A 27,005-nucleotide genomic window follows, 5' to 3' on the forward strand; every position below is an offset into this window, starting at 1 on the left:
GAGGGAGAATTCAGAATGTCCAAATTACCTAACATCACGTCTTTCGGGACCTGTGGGAGGAAACGGGAGAACCCGGAGGAAACCCATGCTGACACTGGGAGAACATGCAGACTCCACACAGACAGTGACCCAAGCTGGGAATCGAAACTTGGACCCTGGGGTGCTGTGAAGCAACAGTGCTAACCACTGTGCTACCGTGCCGCACGAAAAAGTCAATTCTTGAATACACCCTATACACATGTGAGGACCAGAAATACTCCCTTCCACCAGGATTCTTGAAGTGCTACGGGTCCACCATAACCATCTTTTCCATAAACCCACCCAGCTCTTTTGCCATTCGTATTCTACCCATTGACCTTGGGCTCGACCTATGTACCCTCGCCTCTAGGACACAATTAAAATCTCCTATAACCAACTGGTGTGTGAGCACATCCAGGATTGGTGCCAGCAACTCCCTCATAATATCTACATCGTCCCAATTCAGTGTATACACATTCACCAATACCACCGGCGTCCCTTCTCATACCCCACTCAACATCACATATCTCCCATCAGGGTCCCTCACTTCCTTTGTGCTCACAAACCCTGTTTTCTTACTCATCAAAATTGCCAACCCCGCAGCTTTGATTCAAATCCCGAGTGGAAAACCTGACCCACCCATCCCTTCCTCAGCCTTCACAGGTCTATTGAGCCCACACACATTCCATGTTATCAGCCGTACCGAAGGCTTACGCCTCCATACCCCTCTACCATCCACCATCCTCACCTTTTAGTTTTACCCCCGTTAATTTCACCTTGTACCTGGCAGATCAAGATGGCCCCTTTCGCCGCCTCTGACCATGTTTCTTCTCCAACCTCGCCTCGTTGCATCAATCTCCCATCCCCACATGACCCGCCCCCCTCACCCCACCCCCTATGGCCTTCTCCCCCACCTCGCTTCCATTCACCAACATTACCTGCCAGCACTGCAACACCTGCCCAAATGCTCCTCCTGCTGACCCCCATCATCCCCCCCCCTCCCCATCCCGCTCTCATCTCTGTTCTGTGAAGAAGGCTCCCCGCTGACCACCTCCTCCCCCCCTCCCCCCCAAATGAAGACTCGAACCACAGATCTCCTCCCCTAAAGGCAAACAAAAAGAAAAAACATAGCCCAGGCAGCAGGAGTGGGGTTGTGGACAGCCGCCCCCTTACAAACGTTTCAACCCTGGTACCCTTTGCCGACCCGACAGAAATAAAACCCCCCTCCAACCCCCACTCTACCCGTGTTCTCAATTACTTCAAAGTGCCAGCACCTCTGTCTCCCAAAATTGTTCAGTTCAGTTCTCCCCCCGTTTATGCTCCTTAATAAAGTCATTGGCCGTTTCCGGGGTTTCAAAAGAGTATTTCTGGCCTTCATAGGTCACCTATAGTTTTGTCAGGTAGAACACCCCAAACCTGACCCGCTGTCGCTTTAGCACTGCCTTGGCCCTGTTGAACCCAGCATGCCGTTTTGTCAGCTCAGCTCCAATGTCCTGGTATATTCGGACCTTGTTCCCCTCCCATTCTCAGTTCCCTGGTCCACTGCAGAATCTTCTTCGCCGCGAACTTGTGGAGTCTCACGATCACCGCACACGGTTGCTCCCCTGCTCTATGATTCTGCCTCAGAGACCCTTGCGCTCTGTCCACCTCAGGGGCCTTGTCCAGCACCCTCTCCACCACCAGTCCAGCCAACATCCTCAAAACGTACCTCGTGGCACTCGCACCTTCCACTCCTTCAGGCAGGCTCACGACCTGCATATTCTGACTTCTCTACCTATTTTCCTGCTCCTCTACCTTTTCTCTCAATGTCTTGCAAAGGTCTCCTAACATCCCCCCCCCTCCACCTCCACTGCCACACCCGATTGCTGTGTTCCGAGATCATCCTCTCGATCGCTTGGATCTGCGACCCCTGTGCCTCCAAACATTTCTCTGCCCTCTCCATCGACCCCTTCAGGATGGCCTTCGAGCAATCCTCCTTGTGGAGATCTTTGTGAGGGGTTTCCAGGATGGAAGGCGTAGGGATCACAAAGACACACAAAGCTCTTTTGAAGAACAAAACTAATTTTATTAACACTACTAAATTTGACTTTGACACTTATTCTAAATAGCAAACATAGATGTAGGAATTAAACTACACTCACTAACACTATCTCTATCTACTAACTATAACTATCATATCATAACTAGCTCTGCAATGCACTATGAATCTTGTCTTCTTCAGTTCCAATCTAATCTCCTCCCCAAAGCCCAAGAGCTAGTGCAATTTATAATACTGTCCCTGAGCTCCCTCCGGTGGTAAGGCTTCACATAACATCAACTCTTCACATGCGGTGCATTTGTATAATGTCATACTCCTGCATCTCCTAACTCTGCTGGTGGAACTCTTCCTTGATGAAAACCATCAACTATTCCATCTGGAGCTTTGCTACTTGCTCTGGCTTTCCCCCCCTGCCATACTTCCACTGGCTGCTGCGCATAGATCTCTTCCAACTCCTTCACCTTCTTGTGATGGGTTTGATAGACAGCAAACATAGCACTCCTGGGGGAAACTTCTCGTCCGTCTTCCAGTTACAGTTTTCCGTCGAATTTGCACCTGATTTTGGGTAAAAAGAGCTATTTTCCAAGCCTTCAAGCAGGAGCTGTCCTGTGTGCGACCACTCACACCATGGCCGCCTCCAGAAGCCATCATCAGTGGGCCTGATCTCGTATTGTCCAGGACCTCCGCAATGCTCCGCCTCCCCTGGGGGTAATTCCCAATGGCGAGGTTCGCTTTTAAAATTCAGGAAAACAGGTGACGAACTGATGAGGGAGAGAGAGAAGGTAGGACATAGAAAGGCGCCATCGTGGACTGCTGGTCTTGCCACTGGCTGGGCTGGCTGAGGGGGAGGGGGGGGGTGGTGTTCTGCCAGGGCTGGCAGGGTGACGGGGGATGACCAGGGGATAGGCCTTGGGGTCAGGGTGACCCCCTTACCAGACTGGGCAGTGTCCAGACACTGACTGCCATTGCCGCTGCCCGCAAGGCAGCCATCTTGCTGTGCACCTCACTGGATGCCCACTGTGACCCGTTGTCCTGCAGTGTGACACCGGCCATATGGGTGCCTCATCACACCACCCCCCATAACCAGCTCCCACCGCATCACAGGGCTGCAGCCCAGCCCAAACTCACTAACACCGTACCCCACCCTCCGACATACCCCATCTCCCCAACTGCCGGCAGGCATCACAAGGGCCACCCAAGGGCAACACATACAGCAGCCACTACCATGGGGGGGGGGGGGGGGGGGGTTGGGGGGGACAGACTGGAGCAGCGGAGCATATAGCCGACATGGGCACTGCCAGCTGATGATACCCCTGGCAGTAGGGACGGGAGCCAGGGCCAGGGGCCCCCATGATGTTGATCACTGATGGAGGCAGGGGTGCGGGATTGGGGATGAGGGGGAGGGGGGGCATGCTGGGACAGAGTCTGCAGTGCCAGATGCGGCCACTGTGTAGCTCAATGGATCTGGTTGGGCATGGAGTTATATCCTATGCTAACATGTCTGCCCTTCACCCCCTGCAGACAATGGGTATTGGCATACAACCAGCAATGGTGGCCTTCCTTCTAGTCGCCAGAGCCCTGGGGGAAGTACTGAGACTGTATGAGCTGGAGTTGCTTGAGGAGGAGGAAGCTGCCACAGTGGAGTCTGTCCCAGAGGAACAGGAGGCAGCCAGCGAGGATGGAGAGCTGGCCGTCCAACAGGCTGAGGAGGAGGGTGAGATGCAAAGGAGGTGCCACCGAACCCCTGGGGTGGTGGAGGTTAGGACGGTGGGGAGGGGGTTGGGAAACCGAAGCAGTGAGCGCTGGCTGACATAAGATCGGTGCATTCCCCCCCCCCCCCGCACGCTTCCTCTGCAGCCAGCCCCGACCAGCCCATCCTTGACACCCTTCTGTCAGAGCACTAAGACAGGTTGTAATGTTGTGCACATGTGGTGTACAGGTACTAAATGTGAATAAATATATACAGGTTTGTTCCCAGCCCCTAACGCTATGCTGTGCCCTGCACCAATGCCAACTTAACTGGTGCTGCATGTCTGGCCCTACGGGCCCTAACGCTACGTCTAATTGGATCCCCAGGCAGTACATCAGGAGTGGAGGCAGCCTGTTGTGATTCCTACCCTGTGGCCTGTGTCCCCTTTGGTAGCCTTCTTCTGGGGCGACCAGACTTGATGGGCCCAGCTACTGCTTGGATGTTCCAGGTGGCGAGGTGTCGCCCTGTTCTACCCGTGACAAATGTGATGCGCTCGAGACTGGATGAGGAGGGGGGCCACTTTGAGGTGCTGCGGTGTTCCGGCAGCTCCCCTGAGGGAGGAGGCACCTCCCCTAGGCTGTGGCGCAGTGGTGTTGTGATGGACTAGTAATCCAGATACTCAGTAATGCTCTGGGCACCCGGGTTCGAATCCTGCCAGGGCAGATGGTGGAATTTGAATTCAATAAAAATTTGGAATTAAAAGTCTCGTGATGACCATGAAACCATTTTCTGAAAAAAAGACCATCTGGTTCCCTAATGCCCTTTAGGGAAGGAAATCTGTCATCCTTACCTGATCTGGCCTACATGTGACTCCAGACCCACAGCGATGTGGTTGAATCTTAACTTCCCTTAGGAATGAGCAATAAATGTTGACAATAAATGCCCACATCCCATTAACTGATAATGGCCACTGGCCCCATCACCTCCTCCTCCCTTGGGGCTGCTCCATGGAATGGGGTTTCCCTGCCACCTGGACAGTCCTGGACGCCTGCTCTCATCTTGACCAGGATCTGCATGCTCGCACCATGGAGCACTGCGCCATGTCATGCTATGACAGTCCCACCATCTTCTGTGCCAGATCATCCAGTGACTGCGCCATTTCCCTCTGGGCCTGTGCCACGTCGGCCAGGGCCTGGACAATACTGCCGCAGCTCTCAGCCATGGCCCACATGGCCGACACCTGGTTGTGGTTGGGGTCGGGCACCAGAAGGGCCCACTTCATCACCCGCAGCTCCTGCAAGATACAAGGCAAGACGCTCGATAGCATTGCAGGCTAGGGTGGAGGTATGGGGATGGTGGGGGAGGGTGTAGGGGAGGGGGGAGAGGGTGTAGGGCTGGTGGTGGCCAGGGGTTGTGAGGGTGGTGTGGGGTGGTGTGGATGTGAGTTTGCAGGTGGTGGTGGGGTGGTGGTAGGTAGAGAGCAGGAGGTGAGGGTTGTGGCGGGGGGTGACACACCTGCCAAGGAAAACCACAACTCAGCGGGGCCTCACTTCCTTGCCCAATGCTGACCTCCACCCTGGCGACTGCCCTTACTTTGGACCCTCTGACCATGTCCAGTGCCCTCTGTTCTGCTGCGGCGGGTGGGGGGGGGGGGGGGGGGGGGGGGGGGGGAGGGGCTCCAGTCTTCTCCCGCTTTCGGCGATTGTGCATGACTTTCTCCTGCGTGGGGGGAAACAGAAAATGCACAGTGTAAGACACTCATGCAGCCCAGAAGTGGGTGGTTGGTGGCTTCAGTGGCCATTGAACCCAGCCATGCCGGCCGGTATGGGTGCTGGTATGTGGTGCAGGGTGAAGGTTCGGCCGCATGCGGTGGGGGGGTTATGGCGGTGTGGGACAGGGGTTAGTGCTAGGGACACGGTGCTACCGACTCACCCTGGCCGCCCTGAGGAGGTTGTGCAGTTTTTCTGGCAGTACTGGTTAGTCCGGACGGTGTGGCCACAGCGCTGAAGACCTCTGCCACCTGAGTCCAGGCCCGCCGAACGGCAGCGTCTGCCAGCCTCCTTCCCTGGCTGGGGTACAGGTTCGCCCATTCTGTGTCTCCAGTTCTGTGACGGTGAATCTCAGGATCTCACTTCTTGCTGCCATCTTGTTGGCTGGGATGGTGTGTGTGGGGAGTGAAGTGTGTATATGTGGCTGCAGCTTGTCAGCCTCCTGAGTATCAATCCCGAATCCGGCAAATCTGGTACTGTTTCTCATTGGCATCGATTGTTTTCCACATGGTGCCAATGCTAGCCTCTTAACGATTGTTCAATTGTTCCAGATGCGATGCCAGTTTTGCTGTCTTAGAACTCTACGAATCCTGCTCCAGCGTCAATACTTAGGGCGTGATCCAACAGCCACGCTACACCCAAAAAGCAGGTCACTGAGGTGCTGCATGGCCGTTGAAAGCCGGCAGATCCCGCTCTTGGGTTCTACCCAGCTTGCAACGCCGCGTGAGATTCAATACAATCTCACGAGATGTTGCGAGGTGAATACCACCCACAATGCGGGATCACTTTATAACAAATTTGCATATTAGAGCGAGGCAGTAAGCATATTCTGAGATACCTGAGACTCTGGGATTCAACTCCTTCGCCTCAGAAACCGTACGCGAGCACCGTTTGGAACTGGTCTCCACAAACAGGGACCAGATGGGGGTCTCCCAGGACATTGGAGGCCCCCAGTTGCTTGTTCTTTGGGCAGGGTTTTGCCCTTGTACCTGGTATGGCCAGTGTCAGGTTAGCACTGCCAAGGTGCCAAGCTGGCATTTTTTCTGTATGCGTGTGATTGGGCTGGGGTGTCCTACATGGGTGCGACAGGAGGGGAATCCTCTCATATTGCGTTCGGGCTGGAGGAGGTTGGGGATTGTTTTGGGAGCCTTGGAGAAGGAACACCATTTAAAAATGGAATCTGGTGTCTCTCTATAATAGGGGGTTCTGGTTAGCGGACATTCCCACTCTACAAAACGGGGCTGTATGCAGCCTCGGCCGCACGTTCCCCGTTCAGGCCCCTTATTCAAAGTGAGTCACGTTGAATAGCCATGTGTTTCTCTGCACTGCGCGTGCTGGGAAACACACAGCTAAGCGCACTTGCTTGGGGACTTTGTTTCCTTTTGGGAGAATTGCGCCCTTAGTCTCAGGAACGGAGAATCTAGTTGGATGTTTTCCCTGTGGATATCAGGAGGTCCAATGCATGCTAAAGACAGAACTGTGATGCAGAGCTTGCTGCAGGCTGAAACTAACAAGAACAATGAGGGCTAATTCCACTTTAAGAGTAAGACCCATTGTACAATAATTATGGAATGACAATGGCAGTTTGCATGAAGGAATCCAGGGTTTGTGGCTGAAATTGAAAGTGATGAAACTGGGAATAATTGGAAGAAAAATTAGGGTTGGTTAATCAAGAAGAAGTCAAAAGATTTTGTGAATGACACAACTTTACATTTATTACCAAAGAGAAAATGCTGGAAAATCTCAGCAGGTCTGGCAGCATCTATAGGGAGAGAAAAGCGCTAATGTTAAGAGTCCAGATGACCCTATGTCAAGGCTAAAAGACTTAGAAAGTGTGAAATATTTATACTGTGGCATGAGAGAATGAAAGATGAGTCACAGCCACAGAAACCAAGGGAACAGAGTGCTAATAGCCACAGAAACCAAGGGGAAAGAGTGCTAATGGCAGTCACCAGAGAGAACAAAAGGTGTGAAAGGCCAAACATCAGAGAAAATAACATTAAACTAACATTAAACTAACTAACGGTGACAGAAAGTAATATAATAATAATCTTTTATTGCCACAAGTATGAAGTTACTGTGAAAAGCCCCTAGTCGCCACGTTCCAGCGCCTGTTCGGGTAAGTTGGTACGGGAATTCAACCCGCGCAGCTGGCCTTGTTCTGCATTACAAACCAGCTGCCTAGCCCACTGAGCTAAACCAGCCCAATTATGGAGCTGTGGGGGGAGGGAAAGGGGAAGCAAAGGGGAGAAAAGGTAAGGAAAGGGGGATAAGATGGGGGAATATATATAAACTAAGACAAGAAAGAAATAAATGGTAAAAGACAGTTAGAATGTAATGGGATAAAAACAAAAGGATTGAGGTGGGATAGAGCTAATAATTTGCTTTTATTAATTTGCATTTATTTTTGGCTATTATTACCTTTTGTCAGAAGTTTCCATATTTTATGCACCTCTAAGTGATAGTTGTGTCATAATGCAATTGTTACCCAGCTCGTAGAAAGACTTATCTTCTTTTCACCATAATTACTTATGAGAATTTAATTTAAAATTGTTTTGATGCAGAGTTCACCATGATACAAAACTCAAAACAAGGCAATGTGTAATGTGTTGTTTTACATGAACAATTTTTTTTCCAATTAAGGGTCAATTTAATGTGACCAATCCACCTAACCGCACATCTTTGGGTTGTGGGGGCGAAACCCACGCAAACACGGGGAGAATGTGCAAACTCCACACGGACAGTGACCCAGAGCTGGGATCGAACCTGGGACCGCGGCGCCGTGAGGCAGCAGTACTACCACTGCGGAACCATGCTCCTCTTTGCATGAACAATTTTGACTATCACTACCCGTGGATGCTTTATTCTTCCTCTAAACCTATTTTATGTACCTCCTTTGATACCTTTCTTTTGAGTTCAATTGTAATCAGTTTGACATCAACAGGAGTCTGTCTAAAATGATCCACCTGCTCAGCAATACACTGACGTTCTTCACCTGAGGAGCCCGAGCACATACTTCCTGACTACAGATGCAGAGATTACAAAGCTTTCTTTTCCGTACCTCACAAATCAGTTCGCAGTGGGGAGTTTGAATGAAATCCATTTACAACTGCTACCAGGCTTCACTCACTGAATAATTGCATGTGTTGTCTTTTAAGCTCAAGCAACATCAGGCAGCAAAAGAACAGCAACCATCTGCAGAAATATGTACTGAATTACTTTTCCTTTATTTAATTAAAACAGAGAAAAACTGAAATAGACAATATAGGTCAGCCTTTTTGGGAAAATAAAAGTGTTTTCATGCAGTCATTAATGCACGCAGTGGTGAGAACGTTCTGGGGGTTAAGAGATGTGCCATGCGCTGTAAATCTTCAGAACATGCTAGTTGCTCTGCACAAGCATAATTTCACCCTTGAAATCCCCATTATTTTGGGGAGCTTGCTGTATTTGCACATTAATTGACCATTAAAATTGCCCTTGAAAGATGGGGATGGAACTTTACAGAATAAATACCTCTCTAATGATGGGATCATTGTTTGCTAACACAATGTCAGTTAATCTCTACAGGTCAGAGAAGGAACAATTTAAATGATGGAATCTCATCTCAACATTTAGTCAAAATGGATATAAGAGAATATAAAAATGTCAAATTTACATTTTTAACAGGCTTCTCCGATTTATTTCCTTTTGCTTCATTTTCTCTCCCTCTGAATCCAATCTTGCTTCCCCGATCTTTATCATTCTTTCTGTAATTGATTTAACTCTAATTCATGCAGAAAATGTTGGAAATCCTCAGCAGGTCAGCAGCATCTGTAGAGAATTAACACCTCAGGTTGATGAACTTTCATCAGCAAAGCTCCTCTCAACGCAGAGGCTGCCAAACTGCTGAGTATTTCTGAAATAAAAACAGAAAATCCTGGAAAGTCTCAGCACGATGGCCACTTCCAGAATACAAAATGGATGATCGCAATGACTGTAGGGAATTATGGACAATGTTAGGAAAGCCAGCAGGCACAGAGTCTGTATGAGTATTAAGAAGGCAACTCCCAGACGAGACTGAAACTGTAGGTCAATTAGCATATTGATGGCCCATCTCCTGGAACAAAGGAATGACACTCAAGTAACCGATACTATTGCAGACACCCCGGCGCCAGAAAAGACACAAACAAAGCAAGGCCAACAACCACCTAAGACACGCCCAGCCATCAGGGCACCCACCCCTTTATTGGTCAAGATCAATACGAGTGATCAAGATACGGCCAAGTTCAAGGCCCGCCCAAAAACACGCGAAGCCCTTTCATGTATAAGAAGAAGCCCCCGAGAGAGAATCGCTCTCTTGGACTCGGCTCTCGAAGCGGAGAGACCCATCCATCAGCTGCACCAGAAGCAAGTAAGTCCAAGGTCAACGCTCGCCATCAGGCAGACGACCTTAGCTGTTCTCCTGTTACCTCTTCGAACCAACAGCCTCAGATCCGAACAACAGCCATTGTTACTCTGACTGAGTGGTCACCCGAAGTTAAGTATTGGCGTTAGCGTTAGAGATAGTTTAGTTTGTGGTATTTTGTGCATGAGTAGATATTACTGTGTGTGTAAATAAATAGTATTGACGTTGAACTAACTAACTGGTGCATTGGTCCTTTGATCAGTATTCGGGTTTGAACATTGTGGTGGTATCGAAAGATACCTGGCAACTCTAGAGCAAACATAATTAAGATGAAGGAAGGCAACTGTATTGACTGCCATATTTAGAACCAGATAAATATAGCAACAAGGCCCAGCAGCCCGTGGGCAAAGGAAAACAGAGTTAACGTCTATGTGGCTCCTTTTCTATATTCTTCTGTATTATGCGGAGTATCTCTCTCTTTTCCCCCCCAGATTTTCAGCATCCGCAGTATTCTGTCTGAGTGCTAACTCCCATTTACGTTCCTACTTTATATTCCTCTGTTTCTTTCTCAAACTTTAAACCCCATGGGCTAAGATGATACGCTGGTGACCTTGCTGTTCACTAAGATGCCAGATGCACAATGCCAAGATCAGCTGGCCCTTCCTGCAAGCTGTGACGCAAAACATTTTTCGAGCTGAATGAAAGATGTGGGAAAAATTCCAGCTGATGGAGCTGGCAATGAGCTGTCTCACTCCAGAAAAACCTGTTCCTGGGATGAGAGGGCTGTCCCATGTTGAGAGGCTGAGCAAATTGGATGTCTGTACTCAAGGGGTGTTGAATCTTGGGAATGCTCTAATCTGCAGAATTGTAGATACTCCATGGATAAGAACATTTAAGACGGAGATAGACTGATTCCTGGCCTCCCAGCAATCAGGGAATGTAGGAAGTAGGCAGAAGAGGCTGAAGATCAGCCATGATTGCATTGAATTGTGCAGCAGGCGTGAGGGACCGTATGGTTTATTCTTGCTCCAATTTCTCATCTACTTCTATTAAGATTGAGTCCATTCCCACTCTAATGCAAAATTTACTTTATTTTGATCTTTTCAAACTAACGTTCACTTACATTCAGTTAAGGATGCTACTTGTTAAATGAGGGTGCTGTAGAGATAATAATAATCTTTATTGTCACAAGTAGGCTTACATTAACACCCCAATGAAGTTACTGTGAAAAGCCCCTAGTCGCCGCCTTCCGGCGCCTGTTTGGGTACACAGAGGGAGAATTCTGAACGTCCAATTATCCTAACAGCACAGCTTTCAGGCCTTGTGAGAGGGAAATGGGAGCACCTGGAGGAAACCCACGCAGACACAGAGAGAACGTGCAGACTCCGCACAGACAGTGATCCAAGTGCGAATTGAACCTGGGACCCTGACGTTGTGAAGCAGCAGTGCTAAGCACTGTGTTATCATTCTGCAGTGGATTAATTCCAAAATTCTAATGTGATAAATGGACACTTGGATAATCAGGATCTGATTGGGAATAGTCAGCATGGATTTGTAAATGGAACTTGTTGGAGTTTTCTGAGGATGTTATTAACAAAATCTACCAAAGAGAGTCGATGGATGTGGTGTATTCGGATTTTATGACTACTTTTGATAAAGCCCCCACAGAACCCCAAAAGCACATGGAATAGGAGACAATATACTGGCATGGATTCAGGATTGGTTAACAGGCAGATAACAGGGAGTCGGAATAAATGGGTTAATCTCGCATTGGAAGGTTGTGGCTGGTGGGCAACTGGAAGTATCAGTGCTTGGGCCCAAGATGTTCACAATGTATATAAACGGGGAGCGATGTGGGGGCCAAATGTAAGAATTCCAGGTTTACTGATGATACAAAGTTCGGTGGGAATGTGTGTTGTGAGGAAGATGTCAAGTGGCTAAAGGATGATTTGGACAGATTTAGTGAGTGGGCAAGAACATGTCAGATGGAATATAATGTGGAAACATTATAATCCATTTTGATAGAAGGAACAGATGTGTAATGTACTTCCTAAATGGTAAGAAATTAGAAAGCGTAGATGTACAATGGGACTTGGGTGTCCTTTTCCATAAGTCACTGAAGGCTAACAAGGAGATGCAGCGAGCTATTAGGAAGGCTAATGGAATGTTCACCTTTTTCGCTAGACGATTTGAGTATGGGAGTAATGAGGTCTTGCTTTAATTGTATAGAAGCTTGGTTAGACTGCACCTGGAGTACTGGGTGCAGTTTTGGTCCCCTTACCTCAGAAAGGATATTATTACCATAGAGGGAGTGAAAGAAAGGTTCAGCAGACTTGAAAAGAGATTGGAGAAACTGGGCTGTATTCTCTGGAGATTTGAAGAATGAGAGATGATCTCATTGAAAACTGCAAAATACTTAATGGAATAAACAGGGTGGGTACAGGAAAAATATTTCCCTTGGTTGGGGAGTCTAGAACCTGGGGGCAAATTTCAAAATAAGGGGCAAGCCATTTCAGATTGAGATGAGGAGAAGTATCTTTCCTCAGAGGATTGCGAGTATTTGGAATTCTCTACCACAGATGGCTGTGGAATCTCTTTCATTGAGTATGTTTAAGGTAGAGGTTGGTAGATTTCTGATTAACAATAACGTAAAAGGTTATGGAGTTAAATGTGTGTAAGCACGGTAGCATTGTGGATAGCACAATGGCTTCACAGCTCCAGGGTCCCAGGTTCGATTCCGGCTTGGGTCACTGTCTGTGCGGAGTCTGCACATCCTCCCTGTGTGTGCGTGGGTTTCCTCTGGGTGCTCCGGTTTCCTCCCACAGTCCAAAGATGTGCAGGTTAGGGGGATTGGCTATGATAAATTGCCCTTAGTGTCCAAAATTGCCCTTAGTGTGGGTGGGGTTACTGGGTTATTGGGATAGGGGGAGGTGTTGACCTTGGGTAGGGTGCTCTTTCCAAGAGCCGGTGCAAACTCGATGGGCCAAATGGCCTCCTTCTGCACTGTAAATCCTCTGAAAAGGCAATACAATGTCTGATCAGCCATGATTGCACTGAATGATGGAGCAGCCTCAATAGGCTGAATGGCTTACTCCTGTTCCTATGCTCCTATGTTTACATTGTTATCTTCCAGTTCCCCCAGTGTTGTTCCATGTTGCTAAATTGTTCTTCCCTGGTGGGAATAACTTTGGTCTCATCTCTGAGTCTGTACACAGATGCCCAGACAGCTTTCATGTCCTATGAGTTCAGGGACAGCCCTTGTCCTGAAGAAGTCAACCTCCCACCCATTTTCCTGGGTAAAAGAAGGTAAAATCTGTACTGATACAGCCAGAAGTGGCTTGGATGTACATGATATGCTGCATGTCATCACACGCCAGTTTATCATTCAATGAGTGGAACCCCTTCCAGCTCATGTATGCTCTAGGGTAATGTGGTGAGGTGTCCAAGGCTACATGTACGCAATTGATGATGCCTGACAGCTGAAGGAATTTTGCAGTCCTGTCAAATCCATTTCTTCTTGCTACACAACCCCCACAAGAAAGAACAGTACATCCATCATCTGCACAGCAGATTGACTAATTTTGCTGCTGGCTTGGGGTAACATTGAGGTATAAAAATATTAAATTCACAGCCACCTTCAGAGCGGCAGACGAGGATGAATGTGACTTGGTGATGGTTGCAGCCTTGCCAGTAGCAATGAGGGTGACATAGGCATGTGTCAAGTCCTGCAGGCATGAAGTTTTGTCCTGTAAACTGTAGTGGGACAAAGACGTCTGTGAGCTCCCCTCCTTCCGGCTCTTCATCCAGTGGCTGCAGGTTGGTGGATTCTTCCTTGCCGCTCTTCTTCCTCATGCTTTTCTATCCACAACGGCAATCCAGAAATCATTCACATCTTGTCACTAAGAGGTTTGGTCAGAACCCGGAGTAAAAAGAAAAATCACTCTTGTGAATAAGTAACTTTGCACAAAGTTTTACCTCTGACACATCCATCACCACAGCCAAATATTCCATTAATGAGTTGACCAGTGACATAACTGAGAGCAGTTGTGGATTATTTGAGGGCAGCACGGTAGCATTGTGGATAGCACAATTGCTTCACAGCTCTAGGGCCCCAGGTTCGATTCCGGCTTGGGTCACTGTCTGTGCGGAGTCTGCACATCTTCCCCGTGTGTGCGTGGGTTTCCTCCGGGTGCTCTGGTTTCCTCCCACAGTCCAAAGATGTGCAGGTTAGGTGGATTGGCCATGATAAATTGTCCTTAGTGTCCAAAATTGCCCTTAGTGCTGGGTGGGGTTACTGGGTTATGGGGATAGGGTGGAGGTGTTGACCTTGGGTCGGGTGCTCTTTCCAAGAGCCGGTGCAGACTCGATGGGCCAAATGGCCTCCTTCTGCACTGTAAACTCTATGATAATCTATGATTTTAAATGACACGGCCAAGCAGCCCTCGGAATTGTTCCCGCCCATGATTTGTGATCACAAATTCTGCACTCAGGATGTTGGAAACCATACAATTTCTATACTTTCAGTCGGAACTTGCTGGCTTCAGGATTGCAAGATGGCTGACTAAAAAGAAGCTCAATTGAAAATCAATCCCGTTGTTGTCCTTCCAGCACAGAATGGGTTAGGGAGGGTACCACCCAGTTTTCAAGGTCAGAGACTTAGATGAGAAAAAGGTAAAAACCTCTTACCCAACCCCCATTGCACTCAGCTGTTCTCTGAAAACTTGAAGAATGTTGAAGAACCTTTCTTTTAAAACTTGAACAGCTGCTGTCATTAAAAATATGAACCCCAGTGGATTTCTGTGCCATACTGTTATCTTTTGTGCCAGACATAAAAATGTATTAACGTTCTTTACTCTAAGACGGGATAAGCTCTCATCAAATAGATGTAATCTTTAGACTTATGAAAGGCTTATCATTCTGTGTGTTTGCCTTTCTCTGAACTCGCTTCTCCAAATATTTTGTTGTGTTACTTCATTATGATGAGAAAGAGGGTATTAATCTTTGCATAATGCAGCAAGCGCATTAAGTATTCTCTACTCATAAAGCTCTCTTTTCAAGACAGACACTGAATGTCGTGCTAATTACTCAGACAGCCCAGGACCAGAGAACACCTCAACCATAAATTCTGAAAATAATGCTTAGCTTCTGCAGAAACTGACCCTTATTAGTTCGTTTTAGCGGGAGAAACACAGACGTGCAGTGGTTCTTTGATGTCCTTTTACACTTTCAGGAGATTATCTGAAAGTAGTGTATGCTTACCAGTCTCTGAGGTACAAACAGGAATTCAGCTAAATCAACAGTCACCATGTTGTAATTTGAGTTTTAATTTTAATCGCTTTGGTAAAAATGTGCCTCGCGGGATAGGAAATAAAACATTGTATTAAAATTTGGCATTATCATTTAAAGCTACGTGATAAAGAACTTCAGTATTATTTACGGATGTTGGGTATCTCTGTTCCCTGAATCAAGCATTTCTGTAAAGTTGTGAAATTTCATTTGTGCTACATTGCAGAACTGCCAAATGGAAAGGAAGAAGGCTGTGGGGAGTGGGAAGGGAGGGGTGGGAGTTGGCAGAGAGGAGGATTGAGGGAGGCCAGAGGAGAGGGCATGGACGATAAGCCCTGGCCTGCAGTGGCCCATAGTATTTTTATGAAATCAATAGCAGTATCCCTGTTTCTCCTGGCTCCACAGAAATGTAGTTCACAAAACATTTGTCCCATTTTTTCAGTGGCCTTTAGCGGTTTTGTTAAATTCCTGCGGATTCAGTTACTCATAACCAAACACAACAAAGTGGAGCAGCATGGCGCGGGCTTGTTTGTACCTGCTGCGAGGGTGTTGATCCCGACCTTGCTAAGGTGAAACCTGTCTGGCTCGCACAGGTCCCACCCCACTCAGACGTGGCCTCGATGCCTCAGGAATCTAAAGCCCTCCCTCCTGCACCATCTCTCCAGTTACATATGGTGCCACGCTTCTGGATACATTTGTCCATCAGCTGTTGGAGATGTGAAGGCAGCGCCGGGAATAGTAGGAGGAGTTGCCAGCGACATTCCTGTGACTGCAAAGCTAAATAGAGGAGTTCCAAAGCCTTCAGTTGCAGGAATTACCAGTGTTGCCTGGAACCCAGGCCAACACTGAAAGGGTGCTGGCTGCAGTGGAAAGCCTGGGGCAAAGTGTCAGAGCCATGACTGGCAAACTTCACAACATGGCTCAGTCCCTGGGAACCATGGCTGGGGGCTTCGAGTTCATGATGCAGTCACGGAGGACCATTGCTGAGGGGTTCGGCACCATAGTGCAGACGCTGGTGGGCCTCCAGGACTGGCAGCGCCAGATGGCATTGAGACTTCTGGAGCACAGTCACCCTATCCCATGGAGTAAACCAGGGGCTGTAGAGTTCCTGGAGGGAGGAGGATACTCTGGAACACATGCCAGGACCTTCCACCCAGGAGACCGTGGAGTGATCAGCCAATCTGAACCCTCGTCCTGTTACTGGCACTTCTCAGGGGCAGCGAGCAGAACAGGTTGATGTGCAACATCAGTGCCCACCCAAACCTCAGCCGGGCCCCTCCAGATCCAGGTCTTCCAGAAGACGCCTGCCAAGGGAAACTCCAGTAACAGGGCATAAAAGGTAGCAGGCTGCCTCCACTTCGATGTGCATCCTGGGAATACACCTGGACGTAGTGAGAGAGCTCGCAAGATTAAGAAGTTTTAAGGACACAGAGCGTACATGGGTGAAAACTTATTTGTCACAAAAGCTCAAGTCACCTTATTAAAACCTCTTGTTGTTCACAACCTTAAGGCCTCACTCTCTTTGACCCTCCTCCCACTGGGATAGATCCTCACTCCATCTGGACACAGCTTTTCCCATGTTTCCTCAATGTAAGGTTGACAGGTCCACTCACAAGGTGAGTAATGGGAATCGAGAAAGCACTCTGCCATTAAACAATGAATCCTAAACCTTATCCTCTTATCCCCCTTGAGGGAAATATGACAAAGGGAGGTGCCCCCAGCCCTCACTCGCAAAGCCGGGGAGTCAGTGGCTGGCAGAATACAGCAGGAGTCAGACATAAGCAAAAGCTGAGGAGCTCAGAGGTTTCCTCACTGCGAATCATCATCACCCCGCTGCATCAACAAGCTAAGTATGCACAAGGACTCCCGAGGCCCAGCAAATGATGAAATATTTTTGTTGCAGACCTCCATCCTTGGCTACGGAGGGGATCACGAGGTCTTAGGGTGGGGTAGGGGGGGCAGGGGGTGTTGAAGAGCTGTTGGAAAATATGATGGTCCTAGTGTGAACTGGGAAGCAATGAGGGCACCCCTGGCATCTTCCTGCCCATGAGAAACCTCACCCCTCCCTGGGCTCCATCCCCTGGAGCCTTCTTCAGCCCTCCACTCCCTCCTGGATTTCATCCTCATTAGAGAAGATGCTCCGCTCCTCCTGGTCTTCTTCAATGAGTGCATTGTCCCACTACTGCACAAAGTTGTGGAAGGAACAGCAGACAATGACGATGCAGAAGACCCTATGGGGACTGTTTTCATGGGCCCCACTGAACCTGTCAAGGCAGCAGGAGCACATCTTGACCAGCCCGATGCACTGCTCCATCGCACATCGGGTGGCACTGGGAGCCTCATTGTAAACGTACTCTGTCGCAGCCTCAGGCCTCCGCGCAGGTGTCACCAGCCATGACCTCAGCCGTATCCCTTGTCCCCAGTGAGACATCCCTGCAGCCTGGGGTGAATGTCCCAGGGTTTTGAGTCTGCCCAAGGACAAAACAATCATGCATACTCCCTGGAAAAAGTGCACACATGTGCATGATCCTCATCTGGTGGTCACACGCCAGCTGCACATGAAGGGAATGGAACCCTGTTCTGTTTACATATGGGACTCCCTGGTGCCACAGGGCACAAAGAGCCACATGAGTTGGCCCTCTATACAGCCCCACTGCTCCACAACACTGCCCCCCCCCCGACAATAGTGTTAACCTTATCCTATTTTCAGTTCTCTTTAGCTTTGACAAAGAGTCATCCTGACTCAAAACATTAGCTCCCTTCTCTCTCCACAGATGCTGTCTGACCTGCTGAGATAGTCCAGTATTTTCTGTTTTTGTTTCCAGCACCCGCAGTAACCTGCTTTTATCTATGTATTCATTTCGACCTGGTCCAGGCCCTTCAGGATGACAGGATTGCGGGATTTGTTTCCATCGCTGATCTGCCACAGGTGCATCTAGAGGGAGCTAGATGTACAAGTATATAAGACATCAATGCCTTAGGGGTGAGAGGTTGAGGAGAAGGCTAGAGAACAGACTGAAGGAAAGATAGCATGAGTGAGAGCAGATCATAGTTAATGTTATAGTGTAGAGATGAGTAGCAGATGAATGTAGATTATATGTTGATTATCAACTGTATTATAAACGGGTGCCAATTTAAGACTGAGATGAGGAGGAATTTCTTCGCTCAGAGGGTTGTGAGTCTTGGGACCCCTTGCCACAAGAGAGCTGTGGGAGCAGAGTCCTTGTGTATAGTTAAAGCTGAGTGAGATAGATTCTTGATCAGTAAGGGTAATCAAGGGTTATGGAGAAAGGGCAGGAAAGTGGACGTCAGGAATGTCTGATCCTATTGAATGGCTAGAGGGGCCAAACGACCTACTCCTGTTCCTATTTTTTGTGGTCTAATGGTCTTTAATCCTTGATACATGAGTTGACTTTGAGAATGTCAACAGCTAACATAGTTAAGGCTTAACTCAAGGTGGACAATTAGTTTGGCGAACATGACCCTCAGGAATATTAGAAGGTGCAATTACTCTCTGGAGCAAACATGGGGAGAATTTGCAAACTCCACACGGACAGTGACCCAGAGCCGGGATCGAACCTGGGACCTCGGCGACGTGAGACTGCAGTGCTACCACTGCGCCACTATGCTGCCCAGACACAGCATAATCTCCAATTGCTTGCCCACCCCAAGCTGCTTCCCATCCTGTCTTCTCCTTCAGAGTCTCATCTAACCAGTCCCTGAGGCTGGGTTCCTTCAATCTCATCACACCCTTCCCCCCACCTCATGAGCCGCACACCAACAATTGCAGCTAACAACTGTAAACTTAGCACTTATTTTCACCTCCTGACCATACAGGCAGAAGTCTCATTTAGGGCTATGCACAGTTAATAAAACAGGCATGCGCCAGAATCATTCAGGACTGTTAACACTTTCTAAAACAGACAGGCTGAAGGCTTCAGGGCAACACAGCTCCAGGGTCCCAGGTTCGATTCCCGGCTTGGGTCACTGTCTGTGCGGAGTTTGCACGTTCTCCCCGTGTCTGCGTGGATTTCCTCCCGGTGCTCCGGTTTCCTCCCACAGTCCAAAATGTGCAGGTTAGGTGGATTGGCCAGGATAAATTGCCCTTAGGGTCCAAATTGCCCTTCGTGTCAGGTGGGGCTACTGGGCTATGGGGATAGGGTGGAGGTATGGGCTTGGGTAGGGTGCTCTTTCTAAGAGCTGGTGCAGACTCGATGGGCCGAATGGCCTCCTTCTGCACTGTAAATTCCATGAACACATATGAGCTGCCACCCCCATCCTGGAGGAGGACCCCGACCAACACCTTCTCATCCCCAATCCCCCAACACCCTTGAACCAGCCCCCTCTCCCACTGGCCAGCAGATATTTTCCCCTTGTACACTCTGATTACAAGTGGAGAGGGGCAATCATCTCTTTCCTCCCTCTCAGAGGTCAGGGCTCCTGGTTCCCGTTTTTAAAAAGCAGTCAATTGCACCTATGTGACAACATGCCGGTGGGCGGGAAGACTCATTGAGGTCGGAACATTTGACCATAACCTCGCTAATGATATTGAAATGGATCCAAATCAGGTTCTGCCTTCCTGGAAGTGAACCTTATCGCATCATCGGAGCATTGTGATTCGAAATCTTACCGGCACAAATGCCATTTTTGACCTCTTGTGAGATTTGTGGCAAATACAGGATTTGCACCCATGGCAAATGGACTTGCAGAACTGTGTCCGTGGACTGTGCACAGCGGACACCTTAAAACCCTGGAGAAGTACAACCAGCGCTGCCTCAGCAAGAACCAGCAAATTCATTCGCATTGGACTCCTCAGTCACTTGAGAGCTCGTTTTTAGTGTGGAAGCAAGTCATCCTTAACCCCAAGGGACTGCCTAAGAAGACAATCTCAGACTTCCTGCTGCTCCTGCAGTGCTCTGCAGAGACTCACTGTGCTTGTGGGTCTTCCACTGTTCTAACAGTGATTTATGACTCACACCTAAGTCGCAACTTCAAAGTCAGCTTTCTGCTACAGTACTTAACACTGTTCAGGCAACTCTTTTTAGTCGATTGACAGTTAATTTCTAGTTCCACTGACAGTCAGTTTCTATTTAGAATCTAACTTAACTAGTTGACAGTTTTAAAGCTCTTGATCAAATTCTAAATATTGATCTAAATTGCAACTGAGAAAGTTTTAGCAGCAAATCCCAATTCCACCAAATTCCTAACTTTAACACTTGGTTCTCCAATCAGCTTGTGCTTCACAGTCCATAAGACTAGAGAAAATAGGGACAGGAGTAAGCCGTTTGGCCCCTTGAGCCTGCATTGCCATTCAATTGGATCTGGCTGATTCGAAATTCCTCACATCTATTTTGATAGAAACGGACTATTGCTACAGTGTGGGAAGAGGCTGTACTGATACTGTATCATGGTTGTGTTGTAATTCACCGACTGACCACTCGGAGTTTCATTAATATATAAGAACTAGGAGCAGGAGTAGGCCATCTGGCCCCTCGAGCCTGCTCCACCATTCAATGAGATCATGGCTGATCTTTGGTTCATTCAGCTCCACTTTCCGGCCCGAACACCATAACCCTTTATTCTTCAAAAAACTATCTCTCTTTATCTTGAAAACATTTAATGAAGGAGCCTCAGCTCCTTCTCTGGGCAGCAAATTCCATAGATTCACAATCCTTTGGGTAAAAAGTTCCTCCGAAACTCAGTCCTAAATCTACTTCCCCTTATTTTGAGGCTATGCCCCCTAGTTCTGCTTTCACCCGCCAGTGGAAACAGCCTGCCCGCATCTATCCTATCTATTCCCTTCATAATTTTATATGTTTCTATAATATCCCCCGCATCCTTCTAAATTCCAACGAGTACAGTCCCAGTCTACTCAACCTCTCCTCGTAATCCAACCCCTTCAGCTCTGGGATTAACCTCATGAATCTCCTCTACACACCCTCCAGCACAAGTGCATCCTTTCTCAGGTAAGGAGAGGCTGCTTGTGCATGTTATTAATCTGTTGTTTTGTATAAATTTGATTTGGTTTATTATTGTTGCATGTATTAGTATACAGTGGAAAGTATTGTTTCTTGCATGCTGTACAAACAATGCATACCATACATAGGAAAGGAAGGAGAGACTGCGGAATATAATGTTACAATTATAGCAAGGTGTAGAGAAAAGATCAACTTAATACGAGGTAGATCCATTCAAAAGTCTGATGGCAGTAGGGAAGAAGCTGTTCTTGAGTCGGATGGTACATGACCTCAAACTTTGGTATATTTTTCCTGACGGAAGAAGGTGGAAGAGAGTATGTCCGGGGTGCGTGGGGTCCTTAATTATGCTGGCTGCCTTTCTGAGGCAGCGGGAATTATAGATAGAGTCAATGGATGGGAGGCTGGTTTGCGTGAAGGACTGGGCTACATTCATGACCTTTTGTAGTTTCCTGCGGTCTTGGGCAGAGCAGGCTCCATTCCAAGCTGTGATACAACCAGAAAGAATGCTTTCTATGGTGCATCTGAAGAAGTTGGTGAGTGTCGTAGCTGATATACCAAATTTCCTTAGTCTTCTGAGAAAGTAGAGTCATTGGTGGGCTTTCTTAACTACACTGTCGGCATGGGGGGGACCAAGACAGGTTGTTGGTGATCTGTACACCTAAAAACAAGAAGCTCTCGACCCTTTCTACTTCGTTCCCATTGATGTAGACGGGGCATGTTCTCCACTATTCTTCCTGAAGTGGATGACAATCTCCTTCATTTTGTTAACATTGAGGGAGACATTATTGTCGTTGCACCAGTTCACCAGATTTTCTATCTAATTTCTGTACTCTGTCTCATCATTGTATGAAATCCGACCCACTACGGTGGTGTCATCAGCAAATTTGAAAATTGAGTTGGAGGGGAATTTGGCCACACAGCCATAGGTGTATAAGGAGTATAGTAGGGGGCTGAGGACACAGCCTTGTGGGGGACCGGTGTTGAGGATGATCGTGGAGAAGGTGTTGTTGCCTATTTTTACTGATTGTGGCCTGTGGGTTAGAAAGTTCAGGATCCAGTCACAGAGGGAGGAGCCAAGGCCAAGGCCATGGAGTTTGGAGATGAATTTTGTAGGAATGGTGGTGTTGAAGGCTGAGCTGTAGTCGATAAATAGGAGTCTGACATAGGTGTCTTTGTTATCTAGGTGTTCCAGGGTAGAGTGCAGGGCCATGGAGATGGCGTCTGCTGTGAACCATGTCTTGTTATGCTCTGAGTGTAGCATAAGCGGCTTCCTTGTGGTACACTTGACAAAGGAAGGTTCAGACGTGAAGATAACTTCAACACGTTTATTAAATGATTTACACTTCTATTACTCGGGTTCGCCACTACTGCTAATCCTTCTATAGCTACTCAGACTGACTAAGCAGTCTGCTACAATCCACGTGGTGGGAGTGATATTGAATCAACCCTGTGTCTCTACTCACTGACTATCTCCACTGGAAAGAGGCAGATCATGTGTGTGGTGCCCTTTATATATGGGTTGTTGTAATGCCCTCCTGTGGTCGTGTCACCTCTGTGTGTATCGTGAATGCCCATTGGTTGTGTCCGATCTAACTGTTCTATTGGTTGAGTGTCTGTGTGTCATGTCTCTAGTGCTCCCTCTATTATCTAGCTAGTCTACATGTATTTACATTAACCCCTTGTATATTTAAAGTGATGCACATCACCACAGACCGGTTGCAGCAGCAGGCGAACTGTAGAGAATCAAGGCAATCCGGGAGGCTGGAGTTGATTCGTGCCATGACTAACCTTTCGATGCACTTCATGCTGATGGACGTCAGAGCCACTGGACGATAGTCATTAAGGCACGCTGCTTGACTTTTCTTTGGTACAGGGATGATGGTCGTCTTCTTGAAGCAGATAGGTACCTCAGATTGTTGTAAAGAGAGGTTGAAGATGTCTGAGAATACCCCCGCCAGCTGATCCACGCAAGACCTGAGTGCTCATCCGGCTACCCTATCCGGGCCTGTGGCTTTCCGTGGGTTGACATTCGAGAAGGCTGCTCTGACATCTGCAGTGGTGATACAAGTTCATCCGCGGCTTCTGGGGTGGAGGGCTCGCTCTCGCTGACCTCTTGCTCAAAGCGGGCATAGAATGCATTGAGCTCAGCAGGAAGGGTTGCATTGGAGTCGGCAATTTTACATGCCTTCATCTTGTCGCCGTTATGTCTTGCAGATAGTCATATTTGACCCACAGTTAATGTTAATAAGTCATCTGCAGCTTTAGCTACAAGTGTTCTTGTAATATAAAGCAGGCCATTCAACAAGAACATTACGTGGTACCAGGTTAGAATGGTATTAAACACTGAGAAAAAAAACTATTAGCCTGCCACGATATCCACAGAGATTTGAAGATTTAGCAGACTGTAAGATTTAACAATTAGGAATCTTTGAGGCCACCAAATGAGTCTTAGATTTCATTGTAATGTGAACAGCAACTGGATTGTGTTTAAACAACAATTTAATCTGTTTCTTACTGCAGTAAATTTAGGAGATCAATCAAATTCCTGTAAGGTAGCGATGCTCCCAACAGCAGCACTGTCCGAAGCAATTGCTGGTTTAATACATTTAAATTTGCGAACAATGAAAATAGTAAAAATTTAATAAAGTATTTTATGTGAAATTTCTGAACGTTATGTGTTTAGGTCACATGTACAGAAGACAGAAGTGTCAATAGATCATTTCATCACTGATTTAAAGTTAAAAGCTAAAACCTATAATTTTTCTGCGGCGGAACAGTCCATGATTCACGACCAAATTGTGTTTGGTCTGCATGAAAATAAACTGAGGGAACGGTTGCTGAGGGAATCGGAGCTGTCTTTGGAACAAACAGTTAAGATTTGTCAGGCTCACGAGCCAGCAGCACAGAGTTCAAAACGTTTTCTCTGTAACGGTGGCATCTTCTTGGAGGAAAGTACTTCGGTTGCCGCCCTTTTCCAAAAAGGAGGGAAATGACGGTCCGGGTGTTTTCACACTTAAAGGGGCTGAAGGCCGATGTAGCCAAGCTACAGGAAACACACCTAAAGATTGCGGACCAAATTAGGCTGAGGAAGGGATGGGTGGGACAGGTTTTTCACTCAGGGCTGGATGTGAAAAATAGGGGGGTCGCAATCCTGGTGAGTAAGCGGGTGGCATTTGAGGCAGTGGGTATTGTGGCGGATAAAGGGGGCCGATATGTTATGGTGAGTGGTAAGCTGCAGGGGGCCCGGGAGGTCCTGGTGAATGTGTATGCCCCAAACTGGGACGGTGCAGGGTTCATGAAGCGGATGTTGAGTCGGAGCCCGGATCTGGAAGCAGGTAGTTTGATAATGGGGGGGGGGGGGGGACTTCAATACGGTTCTGGACCCAACACTGGATCGGTCTAGATCGAGGTCGGGTAAGAGACCAGCAGCGGCTAAGGTTCCGAGGGGGTTTATGGACTTAATGGGGGAAGTGCTCCCTGGAGATTTGCTAGGCCAAGGGAGAGGGAGTTTCTTTCTTCTCTCATGTACACAAGGCTTACTCGCGGATAGACTTTTTCGTGGTAAACAGGGCGCTAATCCCGAGAGTGGAGGGGGTGGAGTACTCGGCCATTGTGATCTCGGATCATGCCCCACATTGGGTGGACCTGAAAATAGGGGAGGAGAGAGGTCAGCGCCCGCTGTGGCAAATGGACGTGGGACTACTGGCAGATGAGGAGGTCTACGGGCGGGTCCGAGGGTGTATTCAAAGATATGTGGAGGCCAATGATAATGGGGAGGTGTCGGTGAGTGTGGTCTGGGAGGCGCTGAAGGCGGTGGTCAGGGGGGGGAGTTAATTTCAATCAGGGCCCACAGAGAGAAGAGGGAGAGGATGGAGAGGGAGAGATTGGTGGGGAGAGATCGCTTCCGCCGGCGTGGTACACCACAAGCCCGGTGGTGGCGGCGACATTGGTGATAAGGGGGCAGTGGAGATGGCACAGGGGGGAGGTAGGGGCTTCAGTCTGGGCCTCGATATGGAATAATCACAGGTTCGTTCTCGGTAGAATAGACGGGGTTCCTAAATTGGCACAGGGCGGGTATCAAAAGGATGGGGGGACTTGTTCATTGATGGGACTTTTGCTAGTCTGGGGGCGCTGGAGGATAAATTTGGGTTACCCCCGGGGAATACCTTTAGGTAGATACAGGTTCGGGCGTTCGTTAAAAAGCCGGTGGGGGAATTCCCACAGCTGCCTCCCCGGAGGATACAGGATAGGGTGGTCTCGAGCGTGTGGGTAGGGGATGGCAAGATATCGGAAATATACCAGGAGCTGCAGGCAGCGGAGGAGATCTCGGTGGAAGAGCTGAAGGGCAAGTGGGAGGAGGAGCTGGGCGAGGAGCTGGATGAGGGCCTGTGGGCTGGGTCAGTTCCTCCTCATCTTGCGCCAGGCTTAGCCTGATTCAGTTTAAAGTGGTGCATCGACCCATATGACAGTGGCGAGAATGAGTACGTTTTTCGGGGTAGAGGACAGGTGTGTGAGGTGTTTAGGGAGCCCAGCAAACCACGCTCATATGTTCTTGGCATGCCCGGCACTTATGGAATTTAGGAAGGGCTTCGCAAAGGCAATGTCCAAGATCTTGGGCACTCGGGTAAAGCCGAGCTGGGGGATAGCGATATTTGGGGTATCGGAAGATCTGGGAGTGCAGGAGTTGAAAGAAGCCGGAGTTCTGGCCTTTGCCTCCTTGGTAGCCCGGAGAAGGCTCTTGTTAATGTGGACGCGAATCCCCCAAGCGTGGAGGCTTGGGTCAGTGACATGGCGAGGTTTCTCAGGTTGGAGAAGATAAAGTTTGCCTTGCGAGGGTCTCTGCAGAGGTTCTCCAGGCGGTGGCAACCATTCCTTGACTTTCTCGCGGAATGATAGGTGGAGGTCAGCAGCAGCAGCAAACCAGGGGGTGGGTGGGGGGAGCGGGGGGGGGGAAGGGGGGGGGGGTTGTGGTGGGCTGTTTTTATGTTATTAGTTATGGGCAGTTGCCCTATTTTGTTTTGTTTGTTAAATTCTTAGCTGGATAGAGGGTTAAGTGGTTTTGTTGATATATTGCTTTGTTTTCTTTGTATTATTCTTTTTTTTGTAGTGTTTAGTAAAAATTATTGAAAAGCTTGGAATAAAAACATTTTTTTTAAAAGGCGGGAAACCTCCAATAAAAGGTGGGAAGGTTCCTGTAGCTCCTCACACACCAACAAATAGGTTCAATATCAGGACAAAGTATTTTTGTGTAAAAGATGTGCTTGACGGCACAAATTAAGGCAGTGTCCAGTGTTTGGCAAGTTTTGTTCCAAATGCAAAGGAAAAATTTATTTTGCTCAGAATTGTTACTCTAAGCTCAACCCCAGATCTGTCAGCACAGTGGAAAGCATAGTCTCCAGTGATGAAACATTGTTGGAATAATAACAGAGGAGAATAATTTTTTGGAGCCATCAAGTGTTCTTGTATTATAAATCAGGTCATCTAACAAGAACATTACGGAGGCCATTTGGTTAGCACAGTTGCTTCACAGTGCCAGGGTCCCAGGTTCGATTCCTGGCTTGGGTCACTGTCTGTGCGGAGTCTGCACGTTCTCCCCGTAGCTGCGTGGGTTTCCTCCGGGTGCTCCGGTTTCCTCCCACAGCCCAATGATATGCAGGTTAGGTGGATTAGTCATGATAAATTGCCCTTAATGTCCAAAAAAGGTTAGGTGGGGTTACTGGGTTACGGGGATAGGGGTGGAGGTGTGGGCTTAAGTGAGGTGAACTTTCCAAGGGCTGGTGCAGACTCGATGGGCTGAGTGGCTTCCTTCTGCACTGTAAATTCTATAATTTGGCCCATTGTG

This window comes from Scyliorhinus canicula, chromosome 4 (genome assembly GCF_902713615.1).
Source record: "Scyliorhinus canicula chromosome 4, sScyCan1.1, whole genome shotgun sequence".
Taxonomy (NCBI): domain Eukaryota; kingdom Metazoa; phylum Chordata; class Chondrichthyes; order Carcharhiniformes; family Scyliorhinidae; genus Scyliorhinus; species Scyliorhinus canicula.